This window comes from Parambassis ranga, chromosome 2 (genome assembly GCF_900634625.1).
Source record: "Parambassis ranga chromosome 2, fParRan2.1, whole genome shotgun sequence".
Classification (NCBI taxonomy): domain Eukaryota; kingdom Metazoa; phylum Chordata; class Actinopteri; family Ambassidae; genus Parambassis; species Parambassis ranga.
In genome coordinates this window covers 39377930-39396869 of record NC_041023.1, presented here as the reverse complement: position 1 = coordinate 39396869, position 18940 = coordinate 39377930, and positions in this window count along the sequence as shown.

The window sequence follows — 18940 nt, the reverse complement described above, 5'->3', positions numbered from 1 at the left end:
GACGATGTGGCGGGAGAGAGGTTTTGTACTTCTTCACAAAGAGTTGTTTCTTCTTCACAAAGTGTTTTCTCGCTCTGTACAGTCAGATTTGTTTGTCACTCCTCGTTTTCTCCTCTACTGAGTCAGCAAGGACAAGTGCACCATTATGTTGCATCTTTCTTTTATTGTATACATCATTGTTGTGTTAATCTCACTCTGCCTGCTGTATGCCCACAGGCACAGCTGACCACGGTCTGTTATGACCACAGAGAATCGCATCACAATTATTGATTCTCAGGTTCACACACACACATTCTTTCTCCCGTAGAATTGGAGTTTAAAAGTGCGTGTGGACACACACATGTGCTGTTCGAGTACAGCGGTTGACGTTTGTGCTCAGTGGCAGCTCTGGAGTTGCACACATCTGTTCATACATTGATCCAGTCATTCTGTGTGTAAGTTTTGTGTGTGTTTGTGTGCTGGGCATACTGTATAGTACACAGCTTGTGATCTTACCAGTGAGGCTATGTGTGAGGATTTTTCCCAGCATTGTCCTCTGTCATCTCACACTGCTTGACACTGCGTGTGTGTGGGTCAGTGTCCATGCATTTATGTGTGTGTGTGTGTGTGTGTGTGTGAATGGAGTTTATCCCTGCTGGCCCAGATGCCCCGGCTAAATCCATCACCAGCGGTGCTGCACAGCGGTGCTAAGCTGGAACATTTGGCACCAAGCTAGGAATGAAAAAAAAAAAAAACAGGAACACTCTCAGACATACACATATGCACACACACACAAACACAGAAAATTGAGTTTGGGGATTTTTTTTTTAAAGAGATTCAGAGGAAGTGGATTTTTTAGTGGAGGAGTTGGACTCAGGGAGCGGGACAGGAGCTCTTTCTCCAACGTTCTGAGCCTTTTGGTGGCGGAGGGGCTGGGGCGTCCATCCCACCACTCACTCCACCCGATCATTCCTTCATCTGTCCGGCCGAGAGGATGGAGCCGTGTGATGACGATGACGAACTGGGGGTGCTAACGGCTTTCCAGTAAGTTCTGGTATCAAGTACTGCTGCTTGTTGTTTATGGGTACAAGTTACAAATTTTAACTGCACCTCCACAGTGAGGTCTGTGTTTACATGGAGGCTACAGGTGTGGGGTTCTGTTGTTGCTCTTTTTGATTAAAGTACATGAATTGTGAGTTATATATTTGTTGTCAGGTCAACATTGTGTCCCATTGTGGTACTTTATTCAGATCTGAATATTGATTCTAGACAAATCCATTGTACCATTTTGGATATGGAAGGGGAGCAAATGTCACATGCTGACAGATTTCTCTGTGATATCCTGCATCCTGATATATATATATACATGAGATATTGCTTCTCCCAGTGATGCTGACTCACTGAATTAACATTCCTTGTGATCTTATCCTTGAGATTAATGTGATCATGTTTTTTTTTTTTCTCCTTACCTCTTTACTATCATCACGGCTGATATAAGTGAGCTGATGGATGTAATGCCGGGCCGTCTTTAGAGGAGCCATATTGTAATCTTGTTCGCTGAATAGACGGCACGTGAGTGGCACGTTACATAAGGCTGAGGTGGTTCCAAGCAGAGGAGGAACCCAGGACCTTGTAATTACTGAACACACTTAGAGATTACATCATGGATTGAGTGGGTTTAGCTAGCTGGCTGCTGGGAAGTGTGCGTGTGTGTGTGCACGGTGGTCTCATAAAATGTGATTTTGCACATAAATTTAAAGCCTAATTTACAGGCTGCAGAATATACTGTACTGTGTGTGTGTGTTGCAGGTTGTAGGGATCAGGAGTTGGCTTCACTTGAGTAACTGAAGCTCAGCAAGAGATTTGATTGTTTTAATAACAGCCGGATAGAGTGTTTACTCTCACTGATAATCCACATATAACCTCCACATGAAGCATGTGACTAAACGACTTCCCTGCTAATCAGATGTGTTTTTGACCCAGCAGTGATGTATATTCCAATTTTATTAATTCTAACCTACGGGTGAGAAAATTTTGTAAACGGGCCCTTCTGTCTCCTTTTTTTTTTCTCTTTCTACCCGTGCAGCTGCTGGTCAGCAGCAGACTGCAGGATTGAGGAAACGCCAGATCGCAGCATCATTGTTGAAGGGATTACAGCAACGAGGTGATAGGTCATTGGCCAGAAAACATGTGGCCCAGAAAGCAGACAAATGAAATTTGATTCAGTCTTTGGCTCTGCTGTGTCAGTCAGACAGACAGACAGGCAGGCAGGCAGACAGGCATGGACTGATTTCCTTTCAATCTCTCCACCTGCTGTTCCTGGTTTTCCAACCAACGATATTGCAAATATTTGAATGTTGACTCAGCAGATGCAGAAAGAGCAAGACAAGCATATTTATCTCAGTCTGTTGTTTTTTTTTTTACATTACAGAGGACTTCCCTCTGTAGCTATGAAGAAGCTGTTTTTTTATTCAGTTCCCAAAATGAAATACATTTATAGCTGCAGCTCAAACTTGTGATTCTGTAAATGTGTATAATCAGGATATAAGCAGAGGAAATGAGAGGGCTTGGGCTTGTATAAAAAAAGAAATTAGATTGTGAAGTATTAGAAACTTCTGTAATAAGATTTAAATATGATGAAATGTATATATAGCTTTCTATCATTATTTTTTAATGTGAATGAAACAAGACACTTTAGCTGCTTCATCAGAGGCCACGTATAATTCTGCTCTTCTTTCTTTCCACCTCTGTTCCCCATCTGCACTGCAGGATGTTTGTGCCCAGATCAGTAGGGTCAGGCTGGATGGGCCTTGAGGCCAAATCGGTCACAGGCCGATTAGTTTGCTGGCAGGTGCTCAACGTCTAGTCCTCATTCTCCTTCTCTTCTTCTTCCTCTTCCGCTAATTAAATGGAAATACATGTAAATGTCTGCTGGCTGGAGAGAGCAGGAGCATCATGAAACACATACCAGCTTTGCTGTTGGCAACATGTTTGGAATAAACACAAATTATTAATGTTATCCTGAAAAGTGCTCTGCAGAGATGCAGATCAAGCTAAAATACCTGCTGCTGGTGGCATCTGTATGTGTTTCCTAGGAGTTCCTGTGAAAGGCACAGGATGATCTTATTGTGTTAAAAACTCAGCAACCCTGTGTGCAGGTGTTGTCAGCTGCATGTTTACTTGTATTGTTGCTTAGTTGCCGTTGTGCATTCCCTTAGTCTCATTGTTATTTTCGCTGGAGCTAATTGTTGAAGACGCTGCTAATTTCACTCACACACACTCATCATCCAGAGTGCTTGAGTTTGTGTGTACGCACATGTGGACTAGACATGTAACTGCGTGTTGCACTAAGTGGGGGATTTGCGGTGTCAATCCGGCGTCTGTTTTCAAACAGTTCGAGATCTTTCATAAATGTGACATAAGCTAATACAGCCACAATCCTATAATGACTAAATAGAGATGCGGCAGAGACTCTGCTAGTTAAGAGTTTAGCAGCAGTATCACACCATGTCTCTACGACTTGACTGTAGCACACTGCGACATTTAAAAATTTGCCACTTAACTGCATATGGTTAGATCCGTGTTCCATTGCATGTTAAATGGCTGTAACAAATGCATCAGATCTGGATAAACAAGTTTTGCACTCTATGGATGTCTGCTGTATTACATTGTTTTCATGTCCGACCTCCACTTGTTTTAAATGGGGCTTTATTAGTATTCATGACACAATTCAGCATCAGTGAGGCAGCAGCCAGGAGAGCTAAGACAATCAGTTTCTTCTCTGCCTTTGCTGACGGTGTTGAAGATGCGCCCCCTTCTTAATTTGACGTAGACATCTTTGTTGTCTTTTCTAACTGTGTTTAAAAACACAGCTGTAGCTGCTTGGAGTTCCCCAACAATGCTTTAAGGTGAATGCAAAAGGAATATAACAATTGGGAAATGTTAAATTGCTTTAAATTTATAAAAACAGAATCCCACAATGGGTCCTTTCAGCTTTAGTTCCAGGAAAATCTGTATTTATTACATCCTCTCTTGCCCAGAACACTCTTGCCATTACACTTTTTACTCTCATCACTGGGAGCAATGCCCAGTTCTGTTCTCGGATTGTTGCCCAAGCAAAAACCCCTCAGGCCCTTTTTGTCATCGCACATTATCGGCCTGTAGATTTTACTGTAAGCACACTGCAGCCCTTGCATGTGGGACATTTTTAAACTTGTCTATTATCAGGATCTATAAAGAGCTGTACATGTCAGGACACCCTCAAATGTTTGTTTGTGTGTGTCAGAATATAAGCTTTGCTGCTTGCCCCAAGAGAAACAGGCCCTGAAAAACCCACATTTCTCATCAGCATTCAAGCTCAGCTAGTGCATTAGTAATTAAATGTCAGGCTGGGCTGGAAGAATAGCTAATAGCATTTAATCAATTTGTTCAGTCTACATATGAGTGTCCATCTCCGCATTTTGATGTGTGTGTGGCGGTATGCTCTAGAGGGAGATGTCTTTTTCTGCAGTGCATGCCTCACAAATAGCCCCCCCTGTTTCCCAGCTTTGCTTATCTCCTGAGTGACTATGACAGGCTCCATTATTGGGGGAGGTTGCTTAATACGCTGACAGCAGGAGAAACAAAGCAGACCTGAGCCAAATGTTCTGTTTGCTGTATCCCGTGTGAAGTCAGAAACTGACTTCCAGGTAGATGGAGGATGCCAGCTAGATCAAACATTCAGCTGCTTTGGGAGAGCATGAGATAAATGTCATTATGAACAGGATTTCTCATGGGCTTTTTGAATGTACCCACCTATGCTTGTTGACCTTCTTTCATGTGATGTTGTCAAATCTCTAAACAACACCTTCAATAGTATTCTAAATAAAGTATAAGCCTTTTCACTTTAATTCTCTCTTGTTATAATATAATAATATATAATCCCTTCCTTACTCTGCCTCCACTTGCCATTTTCCCATCTTTTTCATTCATCTCCCTCAATCCATCATCAACTCCCACATCACACCTTCGTCTTACAACCCTTCTTTTTTGAATATCCATCTCTCCGTCCATCCATTTATCCTCCCTGACCTTTCCGCCCTCCCTCACACCCTCATCATCTCTCCCTATATACACGTCCCTTGTTCCACTCTTGTATCATTCTAGTCTATTTCTCCTCCCTCCCAGCAGCCCCGCCTCTCCATGGCTTTCAGGTTGTCTGCCCTATCAGATTAGGCCTGTGTCATAAGGAAAAGAGAGAAACAGGGAGATTGCTGGTTGGATTAAAGGGGGTGTGCGAATGAATTCTATGATCTCATTGTTTAGACGAGTCACATAAAGTTTGTGTGTGTGCTTGCTGGTGGTGGCGTTGGGCTTTATCCCCTCTAATGACACACTGCAGCTCTGCAGCAGTGCACATTGGGATATTCATGCATGTGTCTTTAGTGCAGTGACAGAAGAACAATTTGATGATATGACTGACTTGGAGCTTTATTCTGTTCATTTATCACTTGATGTTGTGTAAGTGCAAAAGGCATTCAGGTGATACTAAAATGGATGCAGGGCTGTGATGTCGTGGTAGTGAAGCAGCATCGGACTGTTTATCTAAAAGAAAAACAAGTAAACAGAAGTTCCTCAATCCTCACTAATATAGATTAGTCACATGATGCACATGCTCAATGTGACTTTATTGTTCCTGAAATCTCATTACAGGATGCAATCATGGTTTTTGGACATGCTGTGTCCTACAGAAGAGATGTCTAGATACACACACACACACACACACCTCCATGTGTGTGTGTCAGCTGTCATAAACCACAATGTGAAGGAGTGCTGAAAGTCAATGCAGTGTGTGTAATAATGCAGCACACACACACATGCTTTGTCTCCCTCACTTTCTGCGCACACTCCACTGGTGACCTTGGGCTATATTGTTATTCATTAGTGGACAGAGACGTGCAGGCTGCCTTTCCTCCTCTTATCTCTGCAGGACACAAACCACCAGTGGCATGCCAGTGGTGTTCCTATCTGTCCTGACTGTAATAAGTATCGCTGTTTTAAATCAGGTGGGCGGAGAGATCAGACAGCAGCCCCAAAAGATAAAAGGAAGCGTCCTGCTGTCCTGTCTGTCAGGTGCCTAACACATTCATGGACAAGCACACTGAACTATTATCTGTGTTGCTTGTATCATATATTTGTTGTCTGGATTCTTTTCATGGTCTTTCCACCTACTTGTGGCTGATTAGCTGCTGCTGCTTCCAACAGCAACAATTCTGACATGACAGGAGTTTTTAAAGTTTGTGCTCAGGGTAGAAAAGCTTTGAAACGCTAAGGGCTGGCCCAGCCACTGGAGGTGGAACCAGTGAAGTGCAGAAACAAATTACAAACTTTGAAGTAAAAGGTTGCACGTCCTTCACGCACCCCACTCAAAAAGTTTGCAGTCCAGGCTTGTTTAATAAACCATCTTCCTAGTTCTACTGCATATTTATTACTCAATGTGCAAGTGGACTGAGTTGCTCTTTTTGCTTTTACTTGTGATGGCATGTAACAGAATCAGAATGAGGTCTACTGGCTGTTGAAGATTAGGTTCACAAAATAAATTGATTTTGCCTGCACCTAAATCATCATAGCAGTTATCTGATATGGTACAAAGAAGTTAGTGGAAAACATCGTGGGAAATCAGCACTCGAGTGATAATAAATTGGGAATTTGTGGACCTTGGCAGAAGTTCATTTGCTTCTCTCACTTCTTAAGTCCTCCCTCCCTCTCAGTCCTTGAACCTCTTGGCTCCTGTCCATTCTCTCAGATCCCTGCTCCTTTTTTTCCCCTGTCAATTTAAAATGAAAAAAAAGGAAAAGGATTTTTCAATCACTTTGGCCAATTTCTTAAGTCTAAGTACCAACCCCTTTTTTTGCTTAACACCAAGTTGCACACCAACAACACTCCTTAGTCAGAAAGAGGCTGGAAGATGTCACTGTACAAGATAAGAAGGCGGCTATCTGCTTTGCTGCCTATACTTCCCCCATCCATGTCTGTTGTTGTTTCCTCTTCAATCAAAGTGTCAAATATATTGATGGAAGGAAAAAAAATGTTTTGAACTGGTCAGGGCATGAGACATATTGCTTAGTCCGCTGCTGCTGCTCTTGAATGATAGATATCCACTAATCTAATCCCAGCTGATTTATCATAGCATATCATAACATTTCAAAAGGAGCATCAGGAGTGAATCCTGAAACCTGACACACTTTTATCTGTAATACAATGCAGACAGGAAATTGAATGTACTAACAGATAAAAGGACTTTCATTCATTTGTCTCTTTTTCCCTAAACTGGTATGAAATTATGACAGGCCTTTTGTATCCTGCCACCAACAAAGGCATGTTTGATGTGTTGCATGCATGTGCAACAGTGTGTGCCGAAGGGACGAGGAGGGTCATCAAACAGTCTTTGCATCAAAGCTGTCTGATGTAAAACGGCTGCTTTCTGTCATTGCTGCTTTAGATTCAGAGCAAGGGGGGCACATACACACACACACTGAAGGTGCAGCACAAACAGAGGCTTCATTGAAAAGAAATGGCATAACTTGACTATGCCAGGAAACTGATCTGATGGAAAACCTGCTTTGTGCTCATTTGCATTCAAATGAAGTTCATCACCACCGCCGAGGTTCATTTGTGGTTGGTCTTTGACCGCTTATGGCGCAGGGCCAACAGGAGCAGCATCTTTCTGATGCTGAACCATCTGTGCAAAAATGCTTTTTGGTGACAGGCTTTGAGGAGGGACAAAACAAGAGTCCTTGACTGTTCTTGTCCAAAACCATAAACAGACAGGCTCAGTTTCTTGCTCTCTTTTCACATAGAATTCAGATGGCGTCATTTTTTCAGGCTAAAAAAATGATGCAGAGACAAAATGAAGCTGTCTGTATCATCCGTGCATAAAGGTGCAGTAGTGTCCACAACTCATTTAGCAAAAACAAACAGGGGAAGAAAAACCATGACAGACGGGGTCCTGCTCCCATCAGCATCCAATTCTGCAGAGTCAGCTCTCCTCTGCCCATCACCGCTCCCTCCCTCTCTCTCTCAGATGCTTTCTCTTTACAACCATTGCACTTTTACTCTCCCTCCTCCATCTTTCATTATGTTTCCCCCTTCTTGTATCCCCTCCTACCTCTGCATCCTCTCCTCTGCCCTGATGAACAGAGGGCAAAGCTGGAGCCGGGGAGCATCCGTCATCCATTCGCTTTGTCCCTCCCTCCCTCTTCCATTCTCTCTCTCTTTAGTCCCCCTCCTTGCCGCGGCTACAGTCACCACACTCCTCTACATGCTGAGATGGAGAGCACATAGAGAGGGCTTATTGCAGCCCAGCTGATGCTGGTGGAGAGCAGCAGAAAGGACTGACACGTCCCAAGGATAGAGCAGAGAGGTGGAGGGTTTGTGAGAAGACAGGGAATTGGACTGTCTGTGTACTGGATGGAGCTTTCAGTGATACTTGCTGCTGGTTGAGTTTTCAGAAACAGCAAGAATTCCAGTGTCCAGCCGAGTTTTGTAGACTCCTAGTATGGATCCGGGTTGACAGTGGATTGTCTGGCTTTTAACTGGACTCGGCTGTGGATTAGGATGCTCATGTGGAGCATCTGAGCTTTGGAGCTACAGGAGCACATGGACATGTTTGGTTTCTCTAAGATGCCAAAGCTGTCTGGGTGAGTGTGTGTGTTGACATTTTACACCTGGAAGTGCAAAATGTGTACACAGCTGCAGGATTTGCTCAAACTTTCATGCATAAACATGGATATTTATTATGTAGTTGTCTGACATAAAGGATGTCATAAAGTAAGTGTTTTTCCTAACATTAGATGTCTATAAAAAGTGTCATTCACTAAAATATACACTAATTTGCATACATTTTACAGGAATCAGCCAGTTGCAGTGTCTTTTTTATCACTGTACTTCAGAAAATATTGTACAAACATGGGACAAATGAAGCTAGGAATAAAAGAGAGAGCAGCAACCCGAGGCTGCAAGACAAAACAAGAGATAAACAAGAGGAGGGACAGTGGTTACTGAAAAGGTCACGAGCAGAGATCACAGAAAGAGTTGAGTCAAGACTACTAAGCACTTAAAAAGACCGTCCTCAGTGATTCCAGCTCTTCACAAAAATATTAAACTGATAGTTTTTTTAAATAACTTTGACCGAAATATGGAGAAACAGAACAATCCCCGCTGACTGTGACTGACTCTCACACACACTTCATACATGCATGTTTGCATGATCCTTGACTTGTGTGTGGTCACATCACTAATTCCACTAACCATGGCTCATGGCAAATCTTTTAAACCTACACATACAAACACATTCATGCAGATGTTTGCATCTGGAAAGAAGTTTGAAGGAGCACATCTGACCTTTGGAAGTCACGCTGAGCTGTGTGTGAGTGTTTGTGTTGATGAAGGTGTTTCAGTGTGTTTGCTCCTCCGGGCCACCACAGTTTTGGGTGATTGTGACACAGTGTGGCTCACTGGTTGCTGTCATCAACCTAAAGTGTGTTAGATGAAAGTGAACCTGTGGTTTTGTGTCACTCACTCTCAGTTGTGAATTCATTTTTCACCTATATAGGAGCAAATCCTTTGGAAAACGTCAGCTGTGTACAAATACAATTCATTTAAATATGCATATGCAAGTACATGTGTTCTATATCATCACATTTGTATCTTCATTTGACCTCTATTAAGAATAAATATCTTCGTTTTTTTCACAGTAAGTTCTTCCTTTCCTTTTGATTTCCAATGCTTTCATTCTCACAGGACATGCCTCTCTGTGTCTGACAGACAGTACAACGGCAAAAAATTAATAATGGCATAATGCCGAGAGGCACAGACAGTGTGTTTGCTTACACCCAGGTGACTTGTGTGTGTGTGTGTGTGTGAGGTGTCATATTACAATTTTGTAGTGTTTGCTTTGCAGATGTTGTCCAAGCCAAATTAGCCCCATTAAATTTAATGGGAAGGTGTAGATCATTTATCACTTTGTAATAATTTATTCATTGTAAGATAGGAGATGAAACGGGTGTGATTGTGGACTAATGAGAGTTTTGTCATCAAACATCTGGCTTTATTTCAGAAATATTGTCAGCAATTGTTTTATCTATTCCAGTCCATGCAACCTGGAGATAAAACCTGGACCTGTATCAGTGTTTGTGGTGTGGAAAAAGCTTGGCTTTTTACTGTGTGTTGGCATTTGGCAGTGAGACTGGCCAGCAGTGCTTGTTTGTGTTCTGAATATCAGATTACAGTAATGTGTGCCAAATTGCCTTCTGCTTTATGCCAATGCATGCTGCTACTTTGGAGGGCAAAGTTCCATTATACAGAGAGCCATATGACAAGTCACAACGTTCTAACAGTTTATTCAGTGATTTCCAATGTTGAGACCTGAAATTATTTAATAATGCTGTTTACAGAAACATTTGTCTTATTGGTTGGGCACTTGTGTTTACACAAATCTGTGTTTTGGGGGTGGGTGGGGTGGGCAGTGCACCCATCCACTGCCCACCACTCCATTTCTCTGTTTCTCACTCTCTGCCTGTAACCCTTAAAGTTGCACGATTTTCTTGATTTGAGTCTGGATAATCCTCCTAAGGGATTTGGTCGGTGATCAGTGCAGGGGGAGGGGGGCTGTTTCATTCAGTATGTGAAATCAAATCACACATCTCTCCCTCCCTCACCTATCTGTCTACTTTATATGGCAGCACATCCATCCACTTATCTGTGCACTGTCCCTGCTCGTAATTTAAAGCAGGCACGGTCTGCTTCAAGTGTGATTCATCTCTCAAATTGAGATATGATTTTGGACTCCGTCAGCATGTTGAATTGTAAGATATGTTTTGTTTATACTTTAAAAAATGATGGCATGTTTAAAGTGTGCAGCCACAGCGACAAGTTTAATTCAGTGTTATAGCAGGGTTGTCCAATAACCGGAAGGTTGAGGGTTCAATCCCAAGTCCTCTCTAGTCATTGTTGTGTGTCCTTGGGCAAGGCACTTTACCTGCATTGCCTCCAGTGCACTCACTGGTGTGTGGTGTGGGCAGCCTTAAGCAATTTCCCTGATGGGATTATTAAAGTATTTCAAAATTCAAAATGCAAAATAAAATCTCTACCAGCTTTAATCAGTCTTGCATTCTTATCAGTGTCTTCTACGATGATTCATTTCCTGGTGAAATATTAATATTAAATACTAATGTTCTGTAATTTTCTAGTTGCTGCATTTTGCTTCCTTTAAATCTCTCACACCAGCTCAGACTGAAGCGATGTCTTTCAGCTTCTGCTCCCTGTCGACATGAGCACAAATTTGATCAATTATCCAAATAAAGAAAAAAAGCCATTTTGTTTTTGGAACTTCCTTCCCCCTCGTCTGCTAGGTTTTCATGCAGGCATCATTTCCCAATTACGCTTTCATTCCAAAACTATTGAAGTTCAGACATAATACGCCAGCTGATCAGTGATGCAAAAAGTGACATTGAATTTGAGCCTGTGACGTACTGCACGTGTTTCTTTTTTAGAGCTTTCATGTCTGATTTATTCTGTATGGTAATGATGGTTAGGAAGTTGCACTGCATGGTGCATTAATAAATCACACAAAGGTGCAACAGATTAACAGAAAAGCTTACTGAATGTGTCTCAGACACACTCTATTTGCTATCCTCAATAATTGATCATTTTGGCTTGGTTTTACTATATTCAGTGGGCAATTCTGTGGTTGTAGGACAGAAGCTAAGTTAAAAATATCTTCCATTTTCCTTACACACTCTGGGAGAGGAAGTGCTGTGAAACAAATGACAGGAAAATGCACATTTAATGAATCCTTGTCATTTATCTTTAATTGCATTTGTTCAAGCAAGGAAATGTGGTTTCATATCAATGGAGGTTTATAGTGATTAGATGATAATACTCATTCATTTATCTTTAAAGTCACTGTGTCCAGTTAGAGTGAAGGTTAATTGATAAAACAGCACAGGAGAGGAGATGATAATTTAATCCTTTAACTGGTTGTTGAATAAGATGAAACATCAGTGAATAAATCATCACAAAGCTAGCACGGTGACAAAGGAAGTGATGGATGAGCCCGCAGTGAATGCAGCCATTTGTTTATTTGCTGATACATTGCTTGCTAAAGAGGCTAGTGGAGCTATTAGTTCTGCTCCAAATACTATCACATAATACTTAAGTGCCAGTGTGTATTCTCAGTGGCACACACACACTCAGTGTACTGTAAACCTGCTGTACAGTGCAAACATGTGCTCCAGAGTTCCGAAACCTTCCCTGCTCTCACTGAGCACAGCTTTTAATTGGGTTGAAATGAATGGACAAATTAAATGTAAAGCAAATTGGTTCAGGCCCTGTGAGGCAAAAATGTAAATGATTTACTATAGAGCTGCTTTTTGTGTTTTAGTGCCACACATTTAAAAACACTTTGAAAAAGATGGAAAACTGTCAGTTTGTGCCACCTGCTTAGTTTAACCCCTTTTTGGGCCAACTCCCCAACACATTGAATTATTCACTGCATCCACACAGCAGCTATAGGTGCTGTAGCACATAGTCTTTTGCAACCAGAAGAGGAACCCAATTATAAGAAAAAGAATGAACATTTAGGACTTATAACAAATTAACGTGTAACTAATTGCATATCTAGGTATGCAATTAGAGGTAGTGAGACATCTATATGAACATCAGTGTGTAAAATCAGCACTTTGATAAGACATTTTCTGAATTTATCAAAGATAATCTATTCCTTCTGTGCTGTGGAAACATGTTTATCTCCAGGATATCCCACATTATTGAGCTTGTATTTTTGCTGAGTAATTTTACATCCTGCACTGTGATTCAAGAAGCTAGACGTGAGCAAGTGTTTCCCATTCATCCTAATGATCCCCATTCTCCTGTGTAATCTTATTTTGGGGTTTAGTGCATGTTTAGTGGAGCTTGTTCTGCTGTGGTATTTTTAGCCTCAGCATTGGGCGCAGATGTTCCAGCTGTTTGTAAAGCTTTCAGCCTGTGTGAGTTTTGGCGCAAACCTAATGCACAAATGAAATGCATTCAGCAATGTATATTCACACACTCTGCAGTCAGATGTGTATGTGTGCTCACTCTTTCACCTTTCCAATTGACTTAGGCTAAATAGACGGAGGTAGTCAATGCTTTTGGTTTTATTATATCACGCGAGTACAGTCATCCAACCAGAAACAAAGTGTTAAAAACTCCCCATAGGCATGACCTTAAAGTGCTGCTACCCAGTCCACATCTGAAGGCCTCTCACATAGACAGTCTTTATTAAAAAATAGAGAACAAATAATACAATGTAAGTTTTTTGCTTCTTGGTGAATATGGTGACTGGTGGGTTGCCTTTGGCTTTCTCGGGGGATCGATCCACTTGATTGCAGTCTTTAAACTACTTTTAGAGCTTGGATCCAATATTTGACAGCCTAAAGGTGAGAGGTGCAATAAAAATGCTGTATCCCATTATTAGTATTGCTTCTGTAGCTAGAAATCTGGATTTTATTTGACATATATACAGTAAAGCTACAGGAATTTATAGGCTATATATACTGAGCTTCTGACAAATAGTGGTTGGTTTGAATCAAAGTCTGTGTATAGGTGTGTGTTTTGCCTTCAGAGATCCATTGATTTAACAGCTACAATTCAAACAATCATCCTTTTAAAAACATCATTTATAACTGCTCTGCTGCTCTCTTGCCCCTTGATTCCACCAGGTTTTGTGTGACATTTGCAAAGAATCAATGTAGTGTTGTGTTGTGGACCATCCCACAGAGACACGGTGCTGCGCCGCAAAGGTTGAAAAGTGCTGCAAAGTGTTTTAGGTGGGCTGTGATACAGATACAGGGGAAGCTTCCAGCATTTTGTATTACTATTTCTTATTCATATTAAGTCTAAACTACATGAAATCACTCTTAAAAATGAAAGCAACACATATACCTGAAAGGCATGACTTCTCATTGTATTGTAGGGGTCGTGCCCCCTATTTTCAACACACCAAGCTATTGTGACAGTCAATCAGAGCTACCTACCTACACAGTTCCCAAAGGGCAGCAGACCTTTCACAGCTGTCTTAATTTATTAAAAATGTATATTGTATACAGACTTTTTGGTTGTGGTTCAATAGCATATGCTCAATGGAAGGCTTAAAATCTGCTGTGTATCTTCTTGAGTGTCGTCCTCCCACCAAACCGCTCATTGTAGAAATGGGACACTTCATCACACTCATGAGGCTGTTAAAATACCATTTGGTAGTAGGATGTGCCTAGTTCCAGTCTCACATAATATGTATGCGGAGGCAAGAAATAGTGGGCAAGCCCTAAAAGCTTTGTCTGGACCGAGTGGCCACTAGTGTCCAGTGTGGAAGCTTCTTTGTTTAACAAGGCTGCACTTGTTTGAGGTACTGGGCCGGACAGCTGTGATTGATGCAGCTGACTCTGTACATATTAACATTACCCTGAAATGCTGTTCTGCCCGTACATGGTGTCTGTGTGTCTGTATGTGTGTGTACGTGCATAGACTTCAGTGTTCACATTATACTATGGTGTATAATACTAAGGGAGCTGTCCGTGGTCCTGAACTCTGTTTCAGTAATGCTGCTCAGCTCACTGTCTTTGATGTCTTTGTAAAGAGTCGCTTTCTTTTTTTATGGCACACTTTTAATTGATTCTATCATCGCACGCTGTTGGCATGTTTCCACATCACTGAGGCCAACAAGTGTTTGTAAGGAGCCCAGATTTATCTCAAAAGGATGTAACGAATCCCACTGATCAGCATGGCTAGAGTCAACCTTTATTATGTTCATAAAGAACAGTTAATTGGCAGACAGTGCAACATGAGAAATGCACCTTTGCCTCTGCAAGTAGAGCAGCTTAGTGGTGATTACATCTGCGGGTTTGGTGTTGTGTTAACCTGACAGGATAGGGTCAGAGTGAAATATATTTTAACCGAGTTTTCCTTTTGAGGCATTGATTTAACATCAGCCTCTTCCAGCCTGTTTTTCTGTGATTTATGTAGGACTGGTGTTGCATTTACTGACAGTTGTTTTCATGGTTGAATAAACGAGCAACCAATCACAGATTTGAGAAGGGTGACATCAGCACTTTGAAACTCTGTCCCTACACATATTGGTGAAAATGATGCAGACTGTGTTTGTTTTTGGTGCAAATGAGCAACTTTGTGAAACTCTTGCATCTTTGTTTTAATTATTATTGCATGATATTTGTTTAGCAAACATCCTCAAGCTCAGAGAGTGTTACATTAAAATAAACCATGTGCATGCCCATATCTGGAAAAATGCAAATGAGAGCCAAAGCATGTTGTCTTCAGATAGTAAAGCTAAATAAAGGCAGAGCACTTCTGGGGCCACTTTTAACAACATCGGCCAATGTTTCATTTATGAAGAACTCTGAGTGAGTAAGAGCCAAGAAAAGGGATAGCAGAGAGATGTGGACTGAATAAGAGCAAGGCCAGGCGATGGCTGCAGTTGTCTAGTTGGGGTTGTGTTAAGTTGGAGCATTAATGAGAATAATGAGGAAGAGGTAACTAGCTCCATTTGTGAGCCAATTAAGAAATTACAAGTGACAGACCAATGCAAGACTGGATGATCCATTCCTAGTGACAAATCCAGTTAATTCCGATGGGATGTCAGTAAAACTCCCGTCTTCCATTGCAGAGATCATCTCCACCTGTGCTGCTTTTGAGTGCTACCACTGTGACCAAACTCACTGAGAACGGATGGATGACCGGAGCGGGTAAAGTGTCTGCTTGCATTTCATTGTGTACTTACATTGTCAAGCGACAATTGGCCAGGCATTCATCACGCAATCTGACAAAATGCGCACAGCCTGACACAGACTGTGACCGAAATTATATTATACCCTGCTTGCTGCCTCGTACAGCATAAAATGCAATGAACCTGCAAGCTGTTATCGTAGTCTGTGTTTTTATTGAAACTTTAAACTAAAAGCAGACAAAGACAGTCAGCTCCACCCACCATCGTATTTTTTAAATAGGGCCTCCTGCTGTTTTAAAGTCCTATGACTTACTTGAGGCTTTTTACAGAAAGTTTTCTTTATCTTTTGTACTCTAAGTTTGTGTCTTTGCATCTTATCTTGAGTCCATTGAGCTGAATTACCTTTGATTGGTCCAGATTCTCCTGCAGCACTCAAGTCATTATATCAGTCTATAAAGGGAAGACAGAGAGTGGACGCTTTTCTATTTATTGCAGACTCAGCTGACATGGTAAAGTGAGGGAACTGACAGAGAACTGACCCAAACCCTGATTTACATTTTCCATGTATATTTCACACTGCTCCACATAACCACTTAACCCACATGTCCTTGTGTTCTGAGTGGGGTCCTCAGCCCTGGCACCAGCCAGGACACTCAGCAGCTGAGCCTGAAAAGGGAAGAAAATAAGTTGTAGGATCCTACTTTATCTTAAATTACCCTAGTTGTCCTGTGGAGTGTAAAGTGGTGAGAATTGGCAGGATGACTCAAGCTGGGGGGAGGTGGGTTTTTCACTCTCCTGGCTGCTGTAAGCATTGTGATAATGTAGGCTAAAGCATCTTGGACGGACTTTGTCTTTTGTGCAGATTCAGCCTGGGTAAAGATCTTGAGGGGTTTTGTAAGGTTTTTAATGTCTGCTGTTGTATTTGTCCGTGATCTGTTCACAAATAAAAGATGAAGGCCATACAAAATAAATTTCACTCCACACACACAATTATAAAAATCTAATTCTGAATTGAAAATGTGTGTCAGTAAATTCCTCTGTGACACAGAAAATATTAGTCTTCAGTGGCAGAAACTAGTAACATATTAGGTCAAGCAAAAGACATAAACAGTCTGTAGAAAGTGGAAACAATAATGAAAAGTCACCCAGTTCTTGAAGGAATGTCTTCCTCTTTGGCCTTTGGCTGTTGCTTCTGTCTTTGTGTAATCCCAGACTGACTCCATGATGTTGTGATCAGGGCTCCATGGGGGCCGTGCCATCTGCTGCAGGACTCCTTGTTCTTTTTTTCACTGAAAATAGTTCTTTATGACTCTGATTGTATGTTTGGGGCTGTGGTCATGTTGCAGAGTGGATTTAAATTTCCATGGTACTGCATGATGCATTATCATTAATATGTATGTATTATATGTAAATGTCCATTGTTATTTGCAGAATTCTCATTGAAAGCCACAACAATCATATTTCCTGATGGAAAAAAATGGAGATTATAATCTACTCTGACGAACTAGGTATACATGTGGTCCTATATTACCCTGTGATGGATTACTTCAGTGGACAGTAACAATCCAAATCAGAGCCGCAGCACAAGAGAAATGAGGCATTTGTTGAAATGCACCCAGAGCTGTGCGTTCTTGCTGACTGGAGCATGTGGCTGAGCAGGGAGCTCTGTGCCAGCTGGCTCCACTGCTTTCTGTTGAGGTTTGACATATGATGCAGCAAAAAGCAACCCGACTAACCACCATTCCTGTTACTATATTAGGATTTATTCATCATGCGCGAAAACATGGATCGTGTTCCACTGATTGTTCTTGTTCAAGGCCATACACATACATCACTGTGATTCAAACAAGCTATGAAAAGACATGGAGAATCAGTATCTGTAGATCTATTGGCGATCTATGAAGGACCAGAAAAATCAATAGAAATAAAGGTTTTGTGGGTGAATTTATTTAAAAAAAAAAAACATTATTTAAAATCAAGATTTATTGTGTATGGTATTTTTTCTATAAAAAAACAATTCTTCATGTTAAAGACGTAAAGGTTGTGTGTGAAAGGTTAAGTGGTATTGATTGATCCTTTAAGGGATTGATCAGTTTGAAAGAAAGATTTTCTTTTTGAAGTCAATACACAACACTTTTCAGCAAAGGCACCCCTTAGAACAAAGCACCCCACTGCTTTGTTTGAATGCATGTTGGTTTGCTGGAATGTTGAAGGGGAATGTTATAAAGCAGGGAGTCAGGGGTTAGGAGTTTGTGTCGTGATCTGTCTGCACAGACACTCTTTAGTCAGATGTAGGAGGAAGTAACAAGAGAAGGGGGCATCCTGCAGATGCATCTAAATGTTGGCAGTTATGACAAAAAAGAGTGGGATTTACTGAAGATAAACAGATTTTCAATTAACACAGAAACAGGATTAGAGCTTGTTTTTAAGCACCATGATCTGGTCAACATTTAAATTTATTTAGTCGGCCAGCTTTGGTTTGCATCCAGCAAATCTGATGACATTCCCATCAACCTCTAATAAACTATACCATTCAATATTTCCTGACTCCACCATCACTTTTTGTTTGATAATGTGCTCGCTCATTCTGAAAAATAAGTCTGAAAGAAGAGCAAAAGTAGTCCTGTCATCCAGGTGAAGTTTCAGAATCAGTTTCCTGCTCTGAGCTTTCCATACATGCTGTTGCTGTCTGGAAATCCTCTTACTCCCCTTCACACAGAGATATATATAAATAAATATATATATATATATATATATATATATGTGAGGATATATATATATATATATATATATATATATATATATATATATATATATATATATATATATATATATGTGCACAAGTCCTCACACACACACAGCGTGGATTTGTTTTCTCTGTGATGAGAGGGATTATGGGATAAAGGAGGCGAGGCCACGGCAGTTTAGTTTGGACCAAAGCTGCTCTCAGCAGCAGCAGCGCACAATGACAAACACAGATGAATGTCTGGCTGCACACTGGAGACCTGCACAGCCGTTAACTCCATGGCCACTGTATGTTTTGAGCGCAGGAGCCTCTGATTGGGATTCTGAAGTGGTGGTGGATCTGTTTTTTGTTTTTTTGTTTCTTAGTTTTTTCTCGGATGAGTGGAGATCAGCAGGAAATGTGTGGATGGAACAGAGAGGAGTGAAATGGATTTGTTGCTTCACGAGGATAACCTGAAT